The sequence below is a fragment of the Ambystoma mexicanum genome, chromosome 2p (genome assembly GCF_040938575.1).
Source record: "Ambystoma mexicanum isolate Mex_15411 chromosome 2p, UKY_AmexF1_1, whole genome shotgun sequence".
Taxonomy (NCBI): Eukaryota; Metazoa; Chordata; class Amphibia; order Caudata; family Ambystomatidae; genus Ambystoma; species Ambystoma mexicanum.
Window position 1 is genome coordinate 986270492 of NC_090923.1, and position 14289 is coordinate 986284780.

The window sequence follows — 14289 nt, forward strand, 5'->3', positions numbered from 1 at the left end:
CTATGGGGTCTATGCTGGTCTACAATAGGGTCAAGCTCAGAGACAGATGATGGCCAGTGCCTGTCCAGCCCCTACCCAAAACACATCATCTAGGGAGAGCTGTGAGCTAACTTTATCAAGCAGCAACACTAAACTTTGGCCTGACAGCGTTATTTCTTTTTTTTTAATTACACAGCCACGGTAGTGGCTTTGTAGTTATGGTTAAGTTGCTGTTTCCACAGGAAGAGCCCTTTTTGGGCGGCTTATAACTCCGCTCTCCCTGGACGAATCCTCACCAAACTTATTAAAAAGTATATGGGTCACTCTGAATTGTTTTGCAAAGTTTGATGAGGTTTGGTCCAGGGGGGGCAAAGTTATAGGGAGGGTCCCAATACTTCTTTTTTTCCCATAGACTGAATGGGGAAAAAACTTTGCTCACGCCTACAGCCCAAACCGCTGGACGGATTTTCATGAAATTTGGACCTGGAGCAGCAGCTTGGTCCCGAAAGTGTGCTTTTGCAAATTTGGTGAAAATCCGTCCAGTAGTTTTTTAAAAAATGACCAAAAAGTAGGTCACAAAAAATTTGTGATATCTATATTCGGTCCGCGGACACACTTCCCTGTTTGCTCCACGGACAGTGTCTCGATTGGCCAATCAGCTTTCGTCATGTCCACGGACATGCAACGTGTTCACTGATTGGACGGTGAAGAGCGTGAAGTGCATCAGATTTTTGGAAACGCCCGCCATCTTGGATTCGCGGACCTCCGCAGACATCACGGTGAAACTTGGTGGAAAAATACTATTTAGTAAAGTGTTTTGGTGTGTAAGACTGTTTGGGGAGGGTGGGGGAGTAAGAGATGGGTTAAAAGTTGTATTTATTTAGGTGGCAGGCACCCCTGTTGTGTTTGTTCTGACCGCGGACAATACGGGTGTCCTGAAATGTTCGTAAATAAACGAAATGGGGGTGTCCTGAGGACACTACGCCTGTCCGTATGGTTCGTAGGCAAGTTGAAACTCTTCTAAGAACACATCAAGTGTCCTGGGATGTTCTAAATAAACAAAATGGGGGTGTCCTGAGGACGCTATACCAGTCCGTACTGTTCGTAGGCAAGTTGAAACTGTTTGAAGAACACATCAAGTGTTCTGGGATGTTCATCAATAAACAAAATGGGGTGTCCTGAGGACGCTATGCCAGTCCGTACTGTTCGCAGGCAAGTTGAAATTGTTCTAAGAACACATCAAGTGTCCTGGGATGTTCGTAAATAAACATAATGGGGGTGTTCTGAGGACGCTAGAACTGTCCGAATTGTTCGCAAGCTAGCTGAAACTGTCCTAAGCACACAAGCGGTTTCCTGAAATGTTCGTAAATAAAAGAAATGGGTGTGTCCTGAGGATGCTATGACTGTCCGTATTGTTCACAGGCGAGTTGAAACTGTTCTAAGAATACAGACGATGTCCTGAAATGTTCGTAAATAAATGAAATGGGGGTGTCCTGAGGTTGCTGTCCGTATTGTTCGTAGGCAAGTTGAAATTGTTCTAAGAACATGTGTCCTAGAATATTCGTAAATAAACAAAATGGGGGTGTCCTGAGGATGCTATACCTCTCCGTACTGTTCATAGGCAAGTTGAAACTGTTCTAAGAACACATCAAGTGTCCTGGGATGTTTGTAAATAAACAAAATGGGGGTGTTTTGAGGACGCTAGACCTGTCCGAATTGTTCGCAAGCAAGCTGAAACTGTCCTAAGAACACACGCAGTGTCCTGAAATGTTCATAAATAAACGAAATGGGGGTGTCATGAGAACGCTATACCTGTCCGTACTGTTCGTAGGCAAGTTGAAATTGTTCTAAGAACACATCAAGTGTCCTGGGATGTTTGTAAATAAACAAAATGGGGGTGTTTTGAGGACGCTAGACCTGTCCGAATTGTTCGCAACCAAGCTGAATCTGTCCTAAGAACAGACGCGGTGTCCTGAAATGTTCGTAAATAAACGAAATGGGTGTGTCATGAGGATGCTATGACTGTCCGTATTGTTCGCAGGCAAGTTGAAACTGTTCTAAGAATGCAGACGATGTCCTGAAATGTTCGTAAATAAACGAAATGGGGGTGTCCTGAGGACGCTGTCCGTATTATTCGTAGGCAAGTTGAAATTGTTCTAAGAACATGTGTCCTAGAATGTTCGTAAATAAACAAAATGTGGGTGTCCTGAGGACGCTATACCTCTCTGTACTGTTCGTAGGCAAGTTGAAACTGTTCTAAGAACACATCAAGTGTCCTGGGATGTTCGTAAATAAACAAAATGGGGGTGTCCTGAGGACGCTATGCCTGTCCGTACTGTTCGCAGGCAAGTTGAAACTGTTTTAAGAACATGTGCGGTGTTCTGAAATGTTTGTAAGTAAACGAAATGGGGGTGTCCTGAGGATGCTTTACCTGTCCATACTGTTCGTGGGCACGTTGAAACTGTTCTAAGAACACTCGTCATGTTCGCTGACATTAAAAGTGCCCATATGGCATAGTTAAAATGTTTGACTCTATGGGTGTGATATGCTGCGGTGGTTGTGGCCAGGGCATAGAGTCTTGGGAGCATGGCCGTATGGACATGCTCCCAAGACTCTATGCCCTGGCCACAACCACCGCAGCATATCACACCCAGAGTGGCTTATCCAGTCTTGGGTGCATGGACAAGACCAAATTTATAAGCACCGAAGTTATAAGATATTATGGGTGTGGTATGCTGCAGTGGTTGTGGCCAGGGCCTAGAGTCTTGGGTGCATGGTCAAGACCAAATTTATAAACACTGAAGTTATAAGTCACTATGGGTGTGATTTGCTGTGATGGTTATACTTATTATAATATACTTACTGTTTGGTTTAGTAACTGGAGTACATGTATTCCTTGTTAATTTCTGTGATAAAAGAAAAGATCATGCTAGTATTGGTATTTTGTAACGACTTATAACATTGAATAATCAACATTTTTTTTTTACCCTCATATTTAGTAGATTACAAATCAGTCTACTGTGCAATTTGCTCAATTTCTGTGTTTGTTGCTAAAATCATTGGGTCTGTGAAAAAAAATATCCATGTTGGATTAAAAAAAAAACTTTTTTTGTTATGATACAGTCTGTTTGTTGGTTTTCAGTGTTCACTTGTTGTTTCTGGCTAATGTTCTATATGTTGGCTTGTTGCAGATTTTTGGAGCAGTTAGATACCTGTTAACATATTGTAACTGTCTATTTTTTGTTATAAGGAAGTGGTATTGATTTATCAGTTTGGATATTGTAAAATCTTAGGGCAGTTAGATACCAGTAGGCGTATTCTAACTGTCTATTTTTTGTTATAATGTAGTGGTATTGATTTATCTGTTTGGTTATTGAAAATCTTGGGGCAGTTAGATACCAGTAGGCGTATTCTAACTGTCTATTTTTTGTTATAATGTAGTGGTATTGATTTATCTGTTTGGTTATTGAAAATCTTGGGGCAGTTAGATACCAGTTGGCGTATTCTAACTGTTTATTTTTTTAATATAATTTAGTGGTATTCATTTATCTGTTTAGTTGTTGTAGAATCTTGGGGTATTTAGATACCTGTTGGCATATTCTACCTGTCTAGTTTTTGTTATAATGAAGTGGTATTGATTTATCTGTTTGGTTATTGTAAAATCTTGGGGCACTTAGATACCAGTTGGTGTATTCTAACTGTCTATTTTTTTTATATATTTTAGTGGTATTCATTTATCTGTTTAGTTGTTGTAGAATCTCGGGGTGGTTAGATAGCTGCTGGCATATTCTAACAGTTTATAGTTTTTTAATAGAAGTTTTGTTAATGTTTAAGTACAGTTTAGTTAATACATTTTGGTTTTAAGAAGATTAAATAAGCGTTTGTAAGATTGGCTGGTAATCTCTCCTTTAGAGTAATGGTACTATCATTACATTCAAACCATCCACATTTTTTTTATATATGCTGTATAGTGACCTGCATTGGTTGTGGCTCCTGTGTGGTATATTATACCTATTGTTGTGAAGGATTTCTTACCAAGTGATACTTGACCATGTGTGAATCCAGTCAGTTTGCAGTTGTTTTTGGTACCATCTGCATTGTAACATAGAAGCATTAGTATTACGTATTTACTATGTGTTTGTATTAGTAAGGTGGAGCGATTATCCGAATTGCAGGTAGTACATAATCTATCATGGTTTGCATTTTGTACAAGTTGCTGAAATGGAACGGATTCACAATTAGGTATTGATACATACTTGAAGAGCTCATTGGGGATTTGTTCTTGTGTCACATTGTTGCAGAGAGTGCATGTATGTTTCCACATGTATGAAATCTGGAAGATTTCATTTATAGGTATGCTTTTGTTTTCCAGTACTTGTAGTAAGTACTTTAGAAATTCTTGTGGATCTTCCTGTGAGTTTACAGTGAATTTCACCATTCCAGCACAGTAGTACAGTAGTCCAATTGTTGTCTTATTCCATAAACACTATACGTGTTGTCAGGATTATTTGTTACGTTTCTATGAAGTACTAACATTTGCAAACAAAATTGGTCTGTACTGTGTAAGTAAATGTTGTCAACAATTGGTGGTAATTGAATTAGAATATTCATTGCTACATTTGCGTAGCAACTTACACCAATTATATTTGAAAGTTTAAATGGACCAGGTAGTTCTGTATCTGAGTGCTTTTGTTTGAGTTTGTCTTCCTTCTTTGAAGAAGTACCTGGTTTACTTTCCCTAATAGTTTCTTTTTTGTTTGTGGTACTTGATGAAGTATTATTTTGTTTACTCTCTTTGGAGGATTTGCAGTGACATCCTGTTGCATTTCTGTTTGATTTAGTTTTCTTTTACAACATTTTACTTTTTGTGGAACAGGATATGTTTTTAGATGGGGGTGTATAGTGAATGAAGTCTATTGTATTCTAAAATGCAAGGAATATCAGCATTTACTTTACTTGCATCAAAGTTGATTAGAAATAAACCGTCAAGTGTACGTAAGCGTCATAGTGCTACGTAACTCATGCCTTCTTTAAAGACTGTGTTACCAATGTCTATCAATACTTTGTCTAGGGTAAGACCTTGTGATTTATGAATGGTGACTGCGTATGCAAGAGTTAGAGAAAATTGTTCTCTGCGTACATACATGTCTTTGAAGAGAAGGAATCGAGCTGTTGAGCGTCCTATCCTTTTCACTTCTGAAAGTTTGTCAAAGAGAATATTGACAAACTGAATGTTGTTGTCACGTGGGTATGTTTGAATACCAACAACTGTACCCAGTGCTCCATTAACTAGTCCTTGATCCACTTCAAGGTTACGTTTAAGCATTACTCTGCAATTTAAGGATAATTTTAATATTTCTTCCAATCCAGCTGTGTTGGAGATTGAATTTTCTAAACTATTTAGTCTTGTTGTGGCTTGTTCACACATGGGTAGTGTCATACCATGTATGTCTAGTTTGTCTGTGGCACTAATTTCAATTATTGGTTGCATTTCTTTTTTTAACATTGTTTCATTGAATTTGAAACAGCTTGCAAGAGTTGACATTAAGGCCATACAATTGACATTTTTGTGGGCTAATTGTTCCATAACATCCGTAGCACATGCATTATTGCCATAAAGTGCATGAATGTGCCGGGTTTTCAATATTGCTTGTGCTTCTTGAGATAGTATACCAACTCTAATACTTTTTAAGATGTTGGCATAAGTGAGATCTGCAGATTGCCGCATGTTTTCTGTTAATTCTCTGTATTGGAAATGTTGCCAAAGGTTGACATTTCCAATGCTGCCAACAGTTTTACGGCAGAGTTTGTGTCCTAAGGTTTTAAAAATAGGCTCACCTTTCACTGGTGTCAATTGAAGAAGATCTCCGAAAACAATAATGTGTTTTCCTCCAAAGAGCTCTTCGTAGTTTGTTTTGAGTACTTCTTGTAATCTGAGGTGAATCAAATCCAACATTAGGTTGGAGACCATGCTCACTTCATCTATTAGTAGCATTTTCATTTGTTTTAATACTCTGCGTAGTTCCATTGCAGCTTCTGTAGAAAGTTTGTAATAGTCTAATTAGTTTTGGTGTTCTACTGGCAGGAGTAGTAATCGGTGTAAAGTGACACTGCCTATGTTGTAGGCAGCTAAACCTGTGGGGGCAGTGACAACAGCTGACAGTTTGTTGTTTGTCAATTGTTGAAGGAATTTGCTGATGATTTTGATTAAGAATGTTTTAGCAGAACCAGCTTCACCACTGACGTACAGTAGTATAGGTTTGTCATTTTGGCTGGTGCATTCTTTGTTTTCATGTTGTACACCCTGTGCAATTTCTTTTGTTACTTCTTGAAAAATGCTACGTTTCTCATTGTTTAGTTTTGATTGTAGTATAGTTAAGTCTTCTTTATCTTCATACTGACACATGGTGTTTTCTACTTCCGTCATAGCTAATTCTGCCTCATTTGTTATTAGTGGCTGTCCCAGTGGTTCTTGGCTTCCTGTTACAGAAGGTTGACTACTGTCAGGAGTGTCCTTATCTAGTTGGGCCTGGAGTTCTTCTTAGTGTTGCTGTTCATTGTGCAACATTGTTTTGTAGTGTTTAAAGTTTACATCGGTTATAGTGCTTTCATTTGCTTTGAAAGCGTCTTCGTAGGAGTCATGGTTATCTAGTATTTCTTCTTCTTTTCTCCATGGTTTAAAGAGTTGTAGCAGGGATATGCAATATAGTTCTTTATGTTTAGGAGTCTTTAATGACAATTTGATATGATTAATTAAATTTGGTTTGGTGAGTTTTACTAAGCTGCCTTCACAATTTGACACTCTGTATCTACCTTTGTTTTCATTGTGTTTTATATTATTTTTATATGTGAAGTTTTGGGCTATGTGGTATAGACACATGGTTTCCAAAGTGGTACTTCTGTTTGGGTAGTATGTGTCCAGCAAATTGTTTTTTAAAATGTCTTGGCTGTTGGGATCATGTTTGGCTATTGTTTCTATGTCGTCGTATGATTTCAGAACTCTTTTTCTAGATTTAGCAGAACCAAGACTTAGCCATACTATATTTTCAGATTTCCCATACAAAGCAGTACCAGTTAAACAATCTGCTGCTTCATAGGAGCCACATTCTCTATGGGAGAGCATTTTTATGCCCAAGCTGTATAATTTCTGAGACAGTGTTTTGTCTGATGACAGGTCATTCCAGAGGTCTTGGAGCTCTGTTTTTTCTGCTTTGGTTAAGTATGCTGTAACATATCGTGCAACTGCAGTGGAATTGTCTGCAATGTACTGCACATCTATGTTTGCATTCCATAATTGGGCAATGATTGCATTGTAATCATTGATATATTTTTCTTCTTCTGTTCTTTTTATGTAATATGTATTTTTAGGTGATTTACCTTTAACACTATGTCTAACTGAAGACATGAAGTTGTTTACTTGACCTGTTTTTGTAATTGGTCTAGGTAAACCAAAGCAGCATTTGGTGTAGTATTTCCCTTTGTTTTTGTATTTGCGAGGACAATATTTGCCACATTTGTGTCTTTGAAATTGTAAAATGTGTGCATGAAGATCACTATTTGTTGCTTCTGATGGAATTTATAACACAGTGGCATCATTGTCTTTACCAAATTTAGGAGCATCTTTAATCCATAAAAGCATGTGGATATGTGGTGCTCCTCTTGCTTGGTATTCTTTTCTCCAAAAGAAGTGTTGCACTTCTCCGAGGGGAGGAACAGTTTTATTACAAATAAAGAGTAGCATAGCAATGAAGCGATGGTGAAAATATCTTGAAACATTAACAGGATCTAGAGAACAAAGTTCTCCAGGTGTTAGTATATCTATGTTTGTTTTGTTTTTGTTCGATATGCGTAGGAAATCATGTAAATCTTCCCATTCATATTCTGCACAACTTAATGTAACAAACCAAGTGGGTGGGCCAAGGTTTCTTATCATACAACGTACATCTCCATGACGTCGGAACCAGTACTCTTTAGTACCACGCATGTTTGCTAATAGATTTGTAATACTTGATTGTAAAACCTCATCTTTTTGTTGCACTTTTTGTAATAATTGTGTAGCTGACATATCTTGAAAGTGGGTTCCTGATTTTAATGTGTGTGCAACTCCGTAACATAGAGTTGCTAGTTTACTTTCAAAGAGTAGGTGGAATATGTATTCCACATTTTGTCTAAATCTGGGATCTTCCGAATACATCCGTAACGAGCGGTATTCTAATGCTGTTATTTGAATAGGTCTATCATCATACCTTCCTCCTTTGCCAGTAGGAAAGTGTAGAGGAAAAGCATGTGCTTCTATACTTTTTTCCCATATGCTGATTGGTGATCCTTTTGTTTGTCGCATTTGGTACGTTTCTAGTGCATCTTCTAAGGTGTCATTAGAGTGCAATGGATGAATTGTATATGATATAAAGTATTGGATACTGTAGCAGGATCTAGAAGCTCAAATTGACCAGCTTCTGGTGGCTCTTGAATTATTTCAGTGGTAACCTTCAAGTTTTCTTCAATATTAATTTCTTTGTAGTATTCATTATTGTCTTTTAGATATTGCAAGGCTTGTCTAACTTTATGTAAATCTACCAGTTGTTGCCACATTTTTTTGTCTTTTGTAGGTACACCATTTACTAAGCTAATTAAAGATTGCTCCATTGGATGTTGCACTCCCAGAGTGTGCACATTTTGTTTTAGATCTAATGGTAAATACACTACTTTTCCATGAATGCCTTTCACCAATTCAGAGGGAGTTAATTTAGCTGTTTTTGGTTGAAGGCGTATTATTGCTTGAAAGGGGTGCACTGTTTGAATTATGATGCTCTCATATAAATTGATTTGTTGTAGGGGTTTTGGTAGTGGAAATAATTCCAAATTATTTGTGATAGCACGTGAAAGAGTTTGGTTGTTGTCAAGTTGTGTAGTGCATTAACTGCAAAGTATTAAGGGGTCAGTTATTTCATATTTGTTTTCTGCTATAAGGTCGAGAGCTAATTCAAACCATTTAGAATCTTCATTGTCTTCTCTTTTGTATGTTAGGTCTACAGTTTTTGTGTTACTTTTATAAAAAGTTCTGCAGCAACATACACACACATGGTTTGGTACTTCAGCAGATGTACATTTAAATTTCAGTACTTCTTTTTTGTATGTGTGTAGTAGAAGGTTGCCATGCATAGAATTGTTGCTAATTTGTTTTAAAGCTATTTCATTCTGTAAGTGGCTTTCACTTCCAAAATATATTTTTTCTGGATATAGTCGATTTCTTCAAGTAGGTCTTTTGCTGTACCATGTAGAAAAATGTTATTTAAATTGGCTAGTGCTAAAGCAGGACTTTTAGCATAGTACAGTTTATAGACTAGATTTCTTATAGTTGAATGATGTGTTGATATCATTTTGATATGATGGAAGGTGGTTTTGCAAGTAGGTCCTGAAATGCAGGCCACTGAATGTCCTTGTTGTCCTGTGTACTTGCGCACTGGACAGGTATCCATATTTTGTAGTAGTTTAATTTTGATTTTGTCTTTGCCTTTCACATACAGATTGAGAAATTGGCGTAAAGACTTGAAAGATTTTTTGGGAATGTTACAAATTGACGTGCATGGCCATTTGTATACTAGACGTTCTGATTCAGTTGAATGGAGAGGTAATTCTAAGTTTTCTGGGGATATTTTTGTAAGCAGTATTTCTTGTTCCATTATGGTATTATTAACTTTTTCATAAGCTTGTCCACTGCTATGTATGGCAATTGTATTTGTTTGCTTTTGTTTGTATGCTTCTTCATTAAAATATGGCTCTGTGCTTGTAGTGTGACTCCACTCACCTCCACAGATATTCAAGAAGTTATTTTCATTGACATTTTGTTTATTGAGAAGTCTTTTTAGTCATTAGTTTTGTTAGTGGTTTCATTTTGTTTAAAACTAAAATAAATAACTTTCTTTTGAAAAGGATTGCACTATCTATCAAAGCTTCTAAGATTAATTTCCTACGGTAGGTTTTAAGGGTTCTGCATGATTTCTCTCCTGTTTTTATAAGATTTTGAAGGACTCTGTGGTGGAACATTTTTGCTAAAATACTTTTTTTTGTATGCTTACTAGGCACTATATCAAGATTTATAGAAGCAGTTTTGTCAGTAGTGGTAGCTGAATTATTGTTAATTGTTTTCTGTTTCGTTTTACATTTTGATAGAGGAGGCAAAGTTTCTGTACTTGAAACTTGTTTTGTTTTGCTAAATGACTGTACTAGCTGTTTTCTTTGAACTTTTTTTTACAAATTCTGCTAGAGATGGATGCTTATTTTGGACACTTCTATTTTCATTTGCTCTACTTCTGCGTTGCTTTCTACAGACTTGATTTTTGGTAGGCATTCTTTAGGGTCTGTTGAAAAAAATAAAGAAGGTATGGGTTGGGGTGTTCTGCAATGGATGTGTGCTGTGTGCATGAGTGTTTGAGTATGATGATAAAGATGTATGTGATGGTGTGTGATTGTGCATTGGGCAACTACAAATAGTTGGGATGGGTCTTCTTGAATTTATGTGCTACTAAACTGGGGTTCAGATGACAGTAGAAAGTAAGCTAGTAGTGAGGAGAAGCACAAATAGTAAATCTAATGGTATATAATTAAAACAGTTGTTTGTTCTATAATATTAAAATTCTAGGGGCTGAGTTATGTCATTTGTGCGCCGAGAAATAGGAATTTGTGCGCCATTCTGCCTGTAAATCTCTGTTTAACAAATGGGGATTTGTGGACAGAATGGTGCACAATCTCTGTTTTTAGGCGCAGAAATAGCATGAATTAACCCTACAGTGTGTTTGAGTAATAGTACAAATATCATGGTGGTATTTAACTTACTTTTTTTGTGGAATGAGCAGTTTTCTTCTTAGTTGTTGTTTGTACTTCAAATTCTGCTGCTGCTTTTCAGGAGAGTGGTCTTCACTGCAATTGTAAAGGAAACAAATTAGTCATTTTTTTTGTATATAGCACTGATGTTAATTTAGACATTGATTTTTATGTTTTTGTACAAGTATTGTTTTTTGATATTTGAACATAGTGTGTGCATGCAATTTTGTTTGACTATGTGCACTCTCTATATTTTACTTTAAATATGTTAGTTCAACATGCTTTGCAAATGTGTGTGTAAAATGAAATTAAATAGCAGATAGGTTTGGAAGTGACAGTTAATTATAGCAGAGGGGAAAAATGACAGTAAATTCATTTTATAGGTTATACAAGCTAAAAGTCAGTTAATCTGCTTATATGAATGTATAAGAATTGTACATGTACTATACAGAAAATATGCATACCTGTAGTTTGGGTTCATGCATATGGATATGCATGCAGCTGCAAGTAGAAATCTTGGAGACTTGTACAGTATTTCTTGTAGAAGGTGCTTTCCAATGATATGACACTTGTACTCAGAGTGATTAACAGTACATTTGAAGCTCTGATCTATTATGATGGAGTTAGATGTAGAGGTATTGGATGTGATTAGTGGATGGTCGTGTGACTGCTTAGCTATATCCAATGAGGGAATGGCACAGAGAGTGAAATGGAAATGGTAGAAGGACCGTCCATGTTACGATATATCCGCGGACATGGCGGTAGTCCGCGGACATTGTGTGTTACATCCGGGGATTTTGGGGTGGGGAGGCATGCAAATGAGAATGAGCAGAGCAAGGGATTGGTCAGTAAAGTTTAGTGGGTGTGTTGTGCCAGGAGAGAGTTTGTCAGATACTCTTTTTCCTGAGAGAAGAACAGATAGCTATGGCTGTGTGTTTCAGAAAACAGATTGTTTGGATTTTGGCACACTCGTGGATACATTGGTTGAAGGTGCATGCAGAAAGCTGTGGAGTAGCTGTAGATCTTGGATTCCCACATGTGGAAGTGCACTGACATGGAGTACGTGGAATGAAGTGGTTGGACTTGCTACCTCTCTGTGCTACTTTGCAGACAGAGCATCATCCAGACATAATTGCAATTCATTGTGGAGGGAACATGTGTCTGGAATTTCTTTGCAATTTTCAATGAAAGAAGGACTTGGGAAGGTCATGGACATGTTTCCAAATTCTCAAGTAATTTTTTCTCGGATTGCGCAGAGACAAATGTGGCTGCGTTCTTCTTCATTTGGTCCACAAATGGAGAAAGAAAGGCACAATGTCAATAAGGCTGTTTGTGCCTTTCTAAGAGATGTTGGCATGTCCTCTTTTCACAATGAAAATATTATGCTTCGTAGCACATACATTTTTCGCAGAGATGGAGTCCATCTTACTTATGCTGGCAATCAGATTTTCCTGAGAAATACACAAAATGCATTGCAACCTTTTTTGGAATTACAGCATCCATTTTGTAGTAGGTGTTGACCATTTCAAGTTTTTCAAACACAAACAAACACCACCAAAAGGCTCTTTTCAGAGCCACCACTTCCTCCCAAACAAAACTGCAATGGTTATGATAGGGCAGCACCCCAAAATATTAGATGTTCGCGGACTGTCCGCGGACTTCTAAAAATACACAAGGCCCTGCTCCATGTATTTTCCACTTCGATTTTTAAACTGTGAAAGGCGGCTCTGAAAAGAGCCTTTTTTTATTTTTATTTTTGTTTTTTTAATATTTTTATTTCATTTTTTACACACGACACACTAGGAGAGGAGGGAAAAGGAGGGTAAGGGGGGACACCAACCACGGGGATAAGAAAGGGCGGGTGGAGAGAGGAAGATGTAGGGTGGGCCTCACTTAGGTAGTGAGCAGGTCTTCTCGTGCTCTGAGACCAGAGTCTCAAAAGCACTTCGAAGTCTCTCCCCCCTGCAGAGTACCCCATCACAGTACATACACACAACTGTGACCCTCGAAAGGTAAGGATCATCACCATTGCGAATGGCCTGTGAGGCAGCTGGAGGAATACGCTGTCCCACAGGAGTGTTCCTTGTGGTGACAGGATAGGAAACGGAGGATGTAGTAGAGGGAGTCAACCTACTACGCTCTTGGCAAGGTACAACCTTGCGAATGGCCCCTGCATGGAACGACCTTAGGTGTCGCTTCATAGTAGTCATACCAAAGCTGTATGAACCAAGCCTCCCGCGACTGAGCACCATTTTGCACTCTTTGCAGGTGACTTGGTTCGTACGTGCCTTAGGTCCGTTACCATGAATGGAAAATAACCACCACACCCAAGACTCATGGTGAGTGCTGGTAGTAGGGACTTCCACTACCTCATTCTCGTCATCCTCTTCATCCTCCTCTGCATCCTCACTCCTGTTCCCCTCTTCGGGCCCTTGGGGAGGTGGTGGTGATGGAGCGGGTGGGGGTGGTGCTGAGGCAGATGTAGCACCAGGTGGCAGTAGTGCAGCCATGCATGCCATCAGGTTTCAGAAATAAATCTGGAAAATTGGCAGCAGAAATGCACTGTGTTCTGTAAGATAGCCAGAAAGACAATGAGGATGAGCTCTGGGGTGTGGCCTTTTATAGGGGTGCTTGTGCGCTGTCCACGGACAGATCGAACACTAAAAAAAGGTTTAATAAGTCCCAAAAAGTATGGAGAAAGTCAGGATTACTGTCTGGGACTTTTGTTATGGTGATTTATTATTGAAAAATATTGTGGATTGCCTGAAAAGGTAGTTTTAATTTGTTCGGGGACACAAACAGTGTCCGCAGTCAGAACACACGCTCAGCGTGGGCGCGGTCACATGATAGCTTCGCGAACATGTTCGCGAACGGAGCTGGTGTCCGCAGGACACCAAATGCACGGGAACTGTTTTGCACATGTGCGTTGGTGTTCTAGGGACACTGTTCGGGTCCTGAAACTAATTAAAAGTGCGACACAAGTAAAACGAACAGTTACGAACAGGTGTTTCTTCTTAGAACAGTTTCAATCCGCTTGCAAATAATACAGACAGGCATAGTGTCCTCAGGACCCCCCCATTTTGTTTAGTTACGAACATGTCAGGACACTGAGTGTGTTCTTAGAATAGTTTCAACTCGCCTCCGAACAATACGGACAGCGTCCTCAGGACACCCCCATTTTGATTTTTACGAACATTTCAGGATATTGCCTGTGTTCTTAGAACAGTTTCAACCTGCCTACGAACAGCGCGGACAGGTCTAGCGTCCTCAGGACACCCCCATTTTGTTTATTTACAAACTTTTCAGGACACTGCGTGTGTTAGTTTGATTATGGACATCCTGGACACTGAATGTGTTCTTAGAACAGTTTGGACTTGTTTGCGAACATTACAGACAGGCATAATGTTCTTAGAACATCTCCATTTTGGTTAATTGCGGATATCCCGGAAATCTCGTGTGTTCTTAGAACAGTTTCAACTTGCCAGC